Consider the following 10,650-nt stretch of genomic DNA (forward strand, 5'->3'; position numbering starts at 1 on the left):
ATTTATTTACCTATTTTTCTCTATTTATTTACCTCTTTTTTCTCTATTTACTTACCTATTTTTCTCTATTTATTTACCTCTTTTGTTTTCTCCATTTATTTACCTATTTTTCTCTAGTTATTTACCTCTTTTTCAGTATTTACTAACCTCCTTTGTTTCCTCTACTTCATTACCTATTTTTTCACTGTTTATTTACCCATTTTTTCCTATAATTTATTTACCTTTTTTTGTTTGGTTTATTTACCTATTTTTCTCTATTTATTTACCTATTTTTTCTCTAGATAATTTACCTATTTTTCTCTATTTATTTGCCTATTTTTTCTCTAGATAATTTACCTATTTTTTTCTCTATTTTTTTACCTCTTTTGTTTTCTCTATTTATTTACCTATTTTTTCTCTGTTTATTTAACTATTTTTTCCTTTAATTTATTTACCTATTTTTTATTTACCTTTTTTTTATTTATTTAGCTATTTATCTATATTTATACCCCAATTTTTTCTCTAGATAATTTACCTATTTTTTCTCTCTTTATTTACCTATTTTTTCTCTATTTTATTTACCTACTTTTTCTCTGTTTATTTACCTATTTTTCTCTATTTATTTACCTCTTTTTTCTCTTTTTATTTACCTATTTTTCTCTATGTATTTACCTATTTTCTGTTTTTATTTACCTCCTTTGTATTCTCTACTTCATTACCTATTTTTCACTATTTCTTTATTTATTTTTTTCTCTAATTTATTTGCCTATTTTTTCTGTTTAGTTACCTATTTTTTCCTCTAATTTATTTACCTATTTTTTTATTTACCTTTTTTCCTTGATATATTTAGCTATTTTTCTCTATTTATACACCTATTTTTCTCTAATTTATTTACCAATTATTTCTCTGTTTATTTACCTATTTTTTCCTGTAATTTATTTATCTGTTTTTTCCTCTAATTTATTTACCTATTTTTCTCTATTTATTCACCTATTTTTTCTCTGTTTATTTACCTATTTTTCTCTATTTATTTACCTCTTTTTTCTCTTTTTATTTACCTATTTTTCTCTATGTATTTACCTATTTTCTGTTTTTATTTACCTCCTTTGTATTCTCTACTTCATTACCTATTTTTCACTATTTCTTTATTTATTTTTTTCTCTAATTTATTTGCCTATTTTTTCTGTTTAGTTACCTATTTTTTCCTCTAATTTATTTACCTATTTTTTTATTTACCTTTTTTTCCTTGATATATTTAGCTATTTTTCTCTATTTATACACCTATTTTTCTCTAATTTATTTACCAATTATTTCTCTGTTTATTTACCTATTTTTTCCTGTAATTTATTTATCTGTTTTTTCCTCTAATTTATTTACCTATTTTTCTCTATTTATTCACCTATTTTTTCTCTATTTATTTATCTATTTTTTCTCTAATTTATTTACCTATTTTTTCTCTAGTTTATTTACCTATTTTTGCCTATTTATTTGCCTATTTTTATCTATTTATTTACCTATTTTTCTCTATTTATTTACCTCTTTTTCTCTATTTATTTACCTATTTTTTCTCTATTTTTTTACCTCTTTTGTTTTCTCTATTTATTTACCTATTTTTTCTCTGTTTATTTAACTATTTTTTCCTTTAATTTATTTATCTATTTTTTATTTACCTTTTTTTCTTTGATTTATTTAGCTATTTATCTATATTTATACACCTATTTTTTCTCTAGATAATTTACCTATCTCTTCTCTATTTTTTTACCTCTTTTGTTTTCTCTATTTATTTACCTATTTTTCTCTATTTATTTACCTCTTTTTTCTCTATTTATTTACCTATTTTTTCTCTATATATTTACCTATTTTTTGTCTATTTATTTACCTCTTTTGTTTTCTCCATTTATTTACCTCTTTTGTTTTCTCTATTTATTTACCTATTTTTCTCTAGTTATTTACCTCTTTTTCAGTATTTACTAACCTCCTTTGTTTCCTCTACTTCATTACCTATTTTTCACTGTTTATTTACCCATTTTTTCCTATAATTTATTTACCTATTTTTTATTTACCTTTTTTTTTATTTATTTAGCTATTTATCTATATTTATACACCAATTTTTTCTCTAGATAATTTACCTATTTTTTCTCTCTTTATTTACCTATTTTTTCTCTATTTTATTTACCTACTTTTTCTGTGTTTATTTACCTCTTTTTCTCTATTTATTTACCTATTTTTTCTCTATATATTTACCTATTTTCTCTCTCATTTATTTACGTATTTTTCTCTGTTTTTTTACCAATTTTTTCCTCTAGTTTATTTACCTATTTTTTTATTTACCTTTTTTTGTTTGGTTTATTTACCTATTTATCTATATTTATACACCTATTTTTTCTCTAGATAATTTACCTATTTTTTTCTCTATTTTTTTACCTCTTTTGTTTTCTCTATTTATTTACCTATTTTTCTCTGTTTATTTACCAATTTTTTCCTCTAATTTATTTACCTATTTTTTTATTTACTTTTTTTGTTTGGTTTATTTACCTATTTATCTATATTTATACACCTATTTTTTCTCTAGATAATTTACCTATTTTTTTCTCTATTTTTTTACCTCTTTTGTTTTCTCTGTTTATTTACCAATTTTTTCCTCTAATTTATTTACCTATTTATTATTTACCTTTTTTGTTTGGTTTATTTACCTATTTTCTCTATTTATTTACCTATTTTTTCTCTAGATAATTTACCTATTTTTCTCTATTTATTTGCCTATTTTTTTCTCTATTTCATTTACCTATTTTTTTATCTATTTATTTACCTATTTTTCTCTATTTATTTACCTCTTTTTTCTCTATTTACTTACCTATTTTTCTCTATTTATTTACCTCTTTTGTTTTCTCCATTTATTTACCTATTTTTCTCTAGTTATTTACCTCTTTTTCAGTATTTACTAACCTCCTTTGTTTCCTCTACTTCATTACCTATTTTTTCACTGTTTATTTACCCATTTTTTCCTATAATTTATTTACCTTTTTTTGTTTGGTTTATTTACCTATTTTTCTCTATTTATTTACCTATTTTTTCTCTAGATAATTTACCTATTTTTCTCTATTTATTTGCCTATTTTTTCTCTAGATAATTTACCTATTTTTTTCTCTATTTTTTTACCTCTTTTGTTTTCTCTATTTATTTACCTATTTTTTCTCTGTTTATTTAACTATTTTTTCCTTTAATTTATTTACCTATTTTTTATTTACCTTTTTTTTATTTATTTAGCTATTTATCTATATTTATACCCCAATTTTTTCTCTAGATAATTTACCTATTTTTTCTCTCTTTATTTACCTATTTTTTCTCTATTTTATTTACCTACTTTTTCTCTGTTTATTTACCTATTTTTCTCTATTTATTTACCTCTTTTTTCTCTTTTTATTTACCTATTTTTCTCTATGTATTTACCTATTTTCTGTTTTTATTTACCTCCTTTGTATTCTCTACTTCATTACCTATTTTTCACTATTTCTTTATTTATTTTTTTCTCTAATTTATTTGCCTATTTTTTCTGTTTAGTTACCTATTTTTTCCTCTAATTTATTTACCTATTTTTTTATTTACCTTTTTTTCCTTGATATATTTAGCTATTTTTCTCTATTTATACACCTATTTTTCTCTAATTTATTTACCAATTATTTCTCTGTTTATTTACCTATTTTTTCCTGTAATTTATTTATCTGTTTTTTCCTCTAATTTATTTACCTATTTTTCTCTATTTATTCACCTATTTTTTCTCTGTTTATTTACCTATTTTTCTCTATTTATTTACCTCTTTTTTCTCTTTTTATTTACCTATTTTTCTCTATGTATTTACCTATTTTCTGTTTTTATTTACCTCCTTTGTATTCTCTACTTCATTACCTATTTTTCACTATTTCTTTATTTATTTTTTTCTCTAATTTATTTGCCTATTTTTTCTGTTTAGTTACCTATTTTTTCCTCTAATTTATTTACCTATTTTTTTATTTACCTTTTTTCCTTGATATATTTAGCTATTTTTCTCTATTTATACACCTATTTTTCTCTAATTTATTTACCAATTATTTCTCTGTTTATTTACCTATTTTTTCCTGTAATTTATTTATCTGTTTTTTCCTCTAATTTATTTACCTATTTTTCTCTATTTATTCACCTATTTTTTCTCTATTTATTTATCTATTTTTTCTCTAATTTATTTACCTATTTTTTCTCTAGTTTATTTACCTATTTTTGCCTATTTATTTGCCTATTTTTATCTATTTATTTACCTATTTTTCTCTATTTATTTACCTCTTTTTCTCTATTTATTTACCTATTTTTTCTCTATTTTTTTACCTCTTTTGTTTTCTCTATTTATTTACCTCTTTTTCTCTATTTATTTACCTATTTTTTCTCTATATATTTACCTATTTTCTCTCTCATTTATTTACGTATTTTTTCTCTGTTTATTTACCAATTTTTTCCTCTAATTTATTTACCTATTTTTTTATTTACCTTTTTTTGTTTGGTTTATTTACCTATTTATCTATATTTATACACCTATTTTTTCTCTAGATAATTTACCTATTTTTTTCTCTATTTTTTACCTCTTTTGTTTTCTCTATTTATTTACCTATTTTTCTCTGTTTATTTAGCAATTTTTTCCTCTAATTTATTTACCTATTTTTTTATTTACCTTTTTTTGTTTGGTTTATTTACCTATTTATCTATATTTATACACCTATTTTTTCTCCAGATAATTTACCTATTTTTTTCTCTATTTTTTTACCTCTTTTGTTTTCTCTGTTTATTTACCAATTTTTTCCTCTAATTTATTTACCTATTTTTTTATTTACCTTTTTTTGTTTGGTTTATTTACCTATTTTCTCTATTTATTTACCTATTTTTTCTCTAGATAATTTACCTATTTTTCTCTATTTATTTGCCTATTCTTTTCTCTATTTCATTTACCTATTTTTTATCTATTTATTTACCTATTTTTCTCTATTTATTTACCTCTTTTTTCTCTATTTACTTACCTATTTTTTCTCTATATATTTCCCTATTTTTCTCTATTTATTTACCTCTTTTGTTTTCTCCATTTATTTACCTATTTTTCTCTAGATAATTTACCTATTTTTCTCTATTTATTTGCCTATTTTTTCTCTAGATAATTTACCTATTTTTTTCTCTATTTTTTTACCTCTTTTGTTTTCTCTATTTATTTACCTATTTTTTCTCTGTTTATTTAACTATTTTTTCCTTTAATTTATTTATCTATTTTTTATTTACCTTTTTTTCTTTGATTTATTTAGCTATTTATCTATATTTATACACCTATTTTTTCTCTAGATAATTTACCTATCTTTTCTCTATTTTTTTACCTCTTTTGTTTTCTCTATTTATTTACCTATTTTTCTCTATTTATTTACCTCTTTTTTCTCTATTTATTTACCTATTTTTTCTCTATATATTTACCTATTTTTTGTCTATTTATTTACCTCTTTTGTTTTCTCCATTTATTTACCTCTTTTGTTTTCTCTATTTATTTACCTATTTTTCTCTAGTTATTTACCTCTTTTTCAGTATTTACTAACCTCCTTTGTTTCCTCTACTTCATTACCTATTTTTCACTGTTTATTTACCCATTTTTTCCTATAATTTATTTACCTATTTTTTTATTTACCTTTTTTTTTATTTATTTAGCTATTTATCTATATTTATACACCTATTTTTTCTCTAGATAATTTACCTATTTTTATCTATTTATTTGCCTATTTTTTCTCTATTTTATTTACCTATTTTTTTATCTATTTATTTACCTATTTTTCTCTATTTATTTACCTCTTTTTCTCTATTTATTTACCTATTTTTTCTCTATATATTTACCTATTTTCTCTCTCATTTATTTACGTATTTTTTCTCTGTTTATTTACCAATTTTTTCCTCTAATTTATTTACCTATTTTTTTATTTACCTTTTTTTGTTTGGTTTATTTACCTATTTATCTATATTTATACACCTATTTTTTCTCTAGATAATTTACCTATTTTTTCTCTATTTTTTTACCTCTTTTGTTTTCTCTATTTATTTACCTATTTTTTCTCTGTTTATTTAGCAATTTTTTCCTCTAATTTATTTACCTATTTTTTTATTTACCTTTTTTTGTTTGGTTTATTTACCTATTTATCTATATGTATACACCTTTTTTTTCTCTAGATAATTTACCTATTTTTTTCTCTATTTTTTTACCTCTTTTGTTTTCTCTGTTTATTTACCAATTTTTTCCTCTAATTTATATACCTATTTTTTTATTTACATTTTTTTGTTTGGTTTATTTACCTATTTTCTCTATTTATTTACCTATTTTTTCTCTAGATAATTTACCTATTTTTCTCTATTTATTTGCCTATTTTTTTCTCTATTTCATTTACCTATTTTTTATCTATTTATTTACCTATTTTTCTCTATTTATTTACCTCTTTTTTCTCTATTTACTTACCTATTTTTTCTCTATATATTTCCCTATTTTTCTCTATTTATTTACCTCTTTTGTTTTCTCCATTTATTTACCTATTTTTCTCTAGATAATTTACCTATTTTTCTCTATTTATTTGCCTATTTTTTCTCTAGATAATTTACCTATTTTTTTCTCTATTTTTTTACCTCTTTTGTTTTCTCTATTTATTTACCTATTTTTTCTCTGTTTATTTAACTATTTTTTCCTTTAATGTATTTATCTATTTTTTATTTACCTTTTTTTCTTTGATTTATTTAGCTATTTATCTATATTTATACACCTATTTTTTCTCTAGATAATTTAACTATTTTTTCTCTATTTATTTACCTATTTTTTCTCTTTTTATTTACCTATTTGTTCTGTAGTTATTTACCTCTTTCTTTCTCTCATTTATTTACCTACTTTTTCTCTGTTTAGTTACCTATTTTTTCCTCTAATTTATTTACCTATTTTTTTATTTACCTTGCTTCCTTGCTTTATTTAGCTATTTTTCTCTATTGATACACCTATTTTTCTCTAGTTTATTTACCTATTTTTATCTATTTATTTGCCTATTTTTTCTCTATTTTATTTACCTATTTTTTTATCTATTTATTTACCTATTTTTCTCTATTTATTTACCTCCTTTTCTCTATTTATTTACCTATTTTTTCTCTATATATTTACCTATTTTCTCTCTCATTTATTTACGTATTTTTTCTCTGTTTATTTACCAATTTTTTCCTCTAATTTATTTACCTATTTTTTTAGTTACCTTTTTTTGTTTGGTTTATTTACCTATTTATCTATATTTATACACCTATTTTTTCTCTAGATAATTTACCTATTTTTTTCTCTATTTTTTTACCTCTTTTGTTTTCTCTATTTATTTACCTATTTTTTCTCTGTTTATTTAGCAATTTTTTCCTCTAATTTATTTACCTATTTTTTTATTTACCTTTTTTTGTTTGGTTTATTTACCGATTTATCTATATTTATACACCTATTTTTTCTCTAGATAATTTACCTATTTTTTTCTCTATTTTTTTACCTCTTTTGTTTTCTCTGTTTATTTACCAATTTTTTCCTCTAATTTATTTACCTATTTTTTTATTTACCTTTTTTTGTTTGGTTTATTTACCTATTTTCTCTATTTATTTACCTATTTTTTCTCTAGATAATTTACCTATTTTTCTCTATTTATTTGCCTATTTTTTTCTCTATTTCATTTACCTATTTTTTATCTATTTATTTACCTATTTTTCTCTATTTATTTACCTCTTTTTTCTCTATTTACTTACCTATTTTTTCTCTATATATTTCCCTATTTTTTCTCTATTTATTTACCTCTTTTGTTTTCTCCATTTATTTACCTATTTTTCTCTAGATAATTTACCTATTTTTCTCTATTTATTTGCCTATTTTTTCTCTAGATAATTTACCTATTTTTTTCTCTATTTTTTTACCTCTTTTGTTTTCTCTATTTATTTACCTATTTTTTCTCTGTTTATTTAACTATTTTTTCCTTTAATTTATTTATCTATTTTTTATTTACCTTTTTTTCTTTGATTTATTTAGCTATTTATCTATATTTATACACCTATTTTTTCTCTAGATAATTTACCTATCTTTTCTCTATTTTTTTACCTCTTTTGTTTTCTCTATTTATTTACCTATTTTTCTCTATTTATTTACCTCTTTTTTCTCTATTTATTTACCTATTTTTTCTCTATATATTTACCTATTTTTCTCTATTTATTTACCTCTTTTGTTTTCTCCATTTATTTACCTCTTTTGTTTTCTCTATTTATTTACCTATTTTTCTCTAGTTATTTACCTCTTTTTCAGTATTTACTAACCTCCTTTGTTTCCTCTACTTCATTACCTATTTTTCACTGTTTATTTACCCATTTTTTCCTATAATTTATTTACCTATTTTTTATTTACCTTTTTTTTTATTTATTTAGCTATTTATCTATATTTATACACCAATTTTTTCTCTAGATAATTTACCTATTTTTCTCTGTTTATTTACCTCTTTTTCTCTATTTATTTACCTATTTTTTCTCTATACATTTACCTATTTTCTCTCTCATTTATTTACGTATTTTTTCTCTGTTTATTTACCAATTTTTTCCTCTAATTTATTTACCTATTTTTTTATTTACCTTTTTTTGTTTGGTTTATTTACCTATTTATCTATATTTATACACCTATTTTTTCTCTAGATAATTTACCTATTTTTTTCTCTATTTTTTTACCTCTTTTGTTTTCTCTATTTATTTACCTATTTTTTCTCTGTTTATTTAGCAATTTTTTCCTCTAATTTATTTACCTATTTTTTTATTTACCTTTTTTTGTTTGGTTTATTTACCTATTTATCTATATTTATACACCTATTTTTTCTCTAGATAATTTACCTATTTTTTTCTCTATTTTTTTACCTCTTTTGTTTTCTCTATTTATTTACCTATTTTTTCCTCTAATTTATTTACCTATTTTTTTATTTACCTTTTTTTGTTTGGTTTATTTACCTATTTTCTCTATTTATTTACCTATTTTTTCTCTAGATAATTTACCTATTTTTCTCTATTTATTTGCCTATTTTTTTCTCTATTTCATTTACCTATTTTTTATCTATTTATTTACCTATTTTTCTCTATTTATTTACCTCTTTTTTCTCTTTTTACTTACCTATTTTTTCTCTATATATTTCCCTATTTTTCTCTATTTATTTACCTCTTTTGTTTTCTCCATTTATTTACCTATTTTTCTCTAGATAATTTACCTATTTTTCTCTATTTATTTGCCTATTTTTTCTCTAGATAATTTACCTATTTTTTTCTCTATTTTTTTACCTCTTTTGTTTTCTCTATTTATTTACCTATTTTTTCTCTGTTTATTTAACTATTTTTTCCTTTAATTTATTTATCTATTTTTTATTTACCTTTTTTTCTTTGATTTATTTAGCTATTTATCTATATTTATACACCTATTTTTTCTCTAGATAATTTAACTATTTTTTCTCTATTTATTTACCTATTTTTTCTCTTTTTATTTACCTATTTGTTCTGTAGTTATTTACCTCTTTCTTTCTCTCATTTATTTACCTACTTTTTCTCTGTTTAGTTACCTATTTTTTCCTCTAATTTATTTACCTATTTTTTTATTTACCTTGTTTCCTTGCTTTATTTAGCTATTTTTCTCTATTGATACACCTATTTTTCTCTAGTTTATTTACCTATTTTTATCTATTTATTTGCCTATTTTTTCTCTATTTTATTTACCTATTTTTTTATCTATTTATTTACCTATTTTTCTCTATTTATTTACCTCTTTTTCTCTATTTATTTACCTATTTTTTCTCTATATATTTACCTATTTTCTCTCTCATTTATTTACGTATTTTTTCTCTGTTTATTTACCAATTTTTTCCTCTAATTTATTTACCTATTTTTTTATTTACCTTTTTTTGTTTGGTTTATTTACCTATTTATCTATATTTATACACCTATTTTTTCTCTAGATAATTTACCTATTTTTTTCTCTATTTTTTTACCTCTTTTGTTTTCTCTATTTATTTACCTATTTTTCTCTGTTTATTTAGCAATTTTTTCCTCTAATTTATTTACCTATTTTTTTATTTACCTTTTTTTGTTTGGTTTATTTACCTATTTATCTATATTTATACACCTATTGTTTCTCCAGATAATTTACCTATTTTTTTCTCTATTTTTTTACCTCTTTTGTTTTCTCTGTTTATTTACCAATTTTTTCCTCTAATTTATTTACCTATTTTTTTATTTACCTTGCTTCCTTGCTTTATTTAGCTATTTTTCTCTATTGATACACCTATTTTTCTCTAGTTTATTTACCTATTTTTATCTATTTATTTGCCTATTTTTTCTCTATTTTATTTACCTATTTTTTTATCTATTTATTTACCTATTTTTCTCTATTTATTTACCTCTTTTTCTCTATTTATTTACCTATTTTTTCTCTATATATTTACCTATTTTCTCTCTCATTTATTTACGTATTTTTTCTCTGTTTATTTACCAATTTTTTCCTCTAATTTATTATACCTATTTTTTTAGTTACCTTTTTTTGTTTGGTTTATTTACCTATTTATCTATATTTATACACCTATTTTTTCTCTAGATAATTTA

At 20.6% G+C, this 10,650-nt stretch overlaps 1 long non-coding RNA gene across 2 annotated transcripts; it reads right to left on the bottom strand.

Annotated features, from left to right (window-relative positions):
- Window positions 1-18: 18 nt before the first annotated feature.
- Window positions 19-10,545, bottom strand: LOC143378325 (uncharacterized). 2 transcript variants are annotated; one of them, XR_013088203.1, is made up of 4 exons: window positions 6,830-10,545; window positions 4,772-5,848; window positions 898-4,364; window positions 19-266 (listed from the first exon to the last, which is right to left on the bottom strand). It is a non-coding gene; the product is annotated as an uncharacterized LOC143378325 (long non-coding RNA). The 2 variants fall into 2 exon arrangements; XR_013088204.1 differs by lacking the exon at window positions 19-266 and having other exon boundaries at window positions 4,352-4,615.
- Between the last annotated feature and the right edge of the window lie 105 nt (window positions 10,546-10,650).

The sequence above is a fragment of the Andrena cerasifolii genome, unplaced genomic scaffold (genome assembly GCF_050908995.1).
Source record: "Andrena cerasifolii isolate SP2316 unplaced genomic scaffold, iyAndCera1_principal scaffold3170, whole genome shotgun sequence".
NCBI classification, from domain to species: domain Eukaryota; kingdom Metazoa; phylum Arthropoda; class Insecta; order Hymenoptera; family Andrenidae; genus Andrena; species Andrena cerasifolii.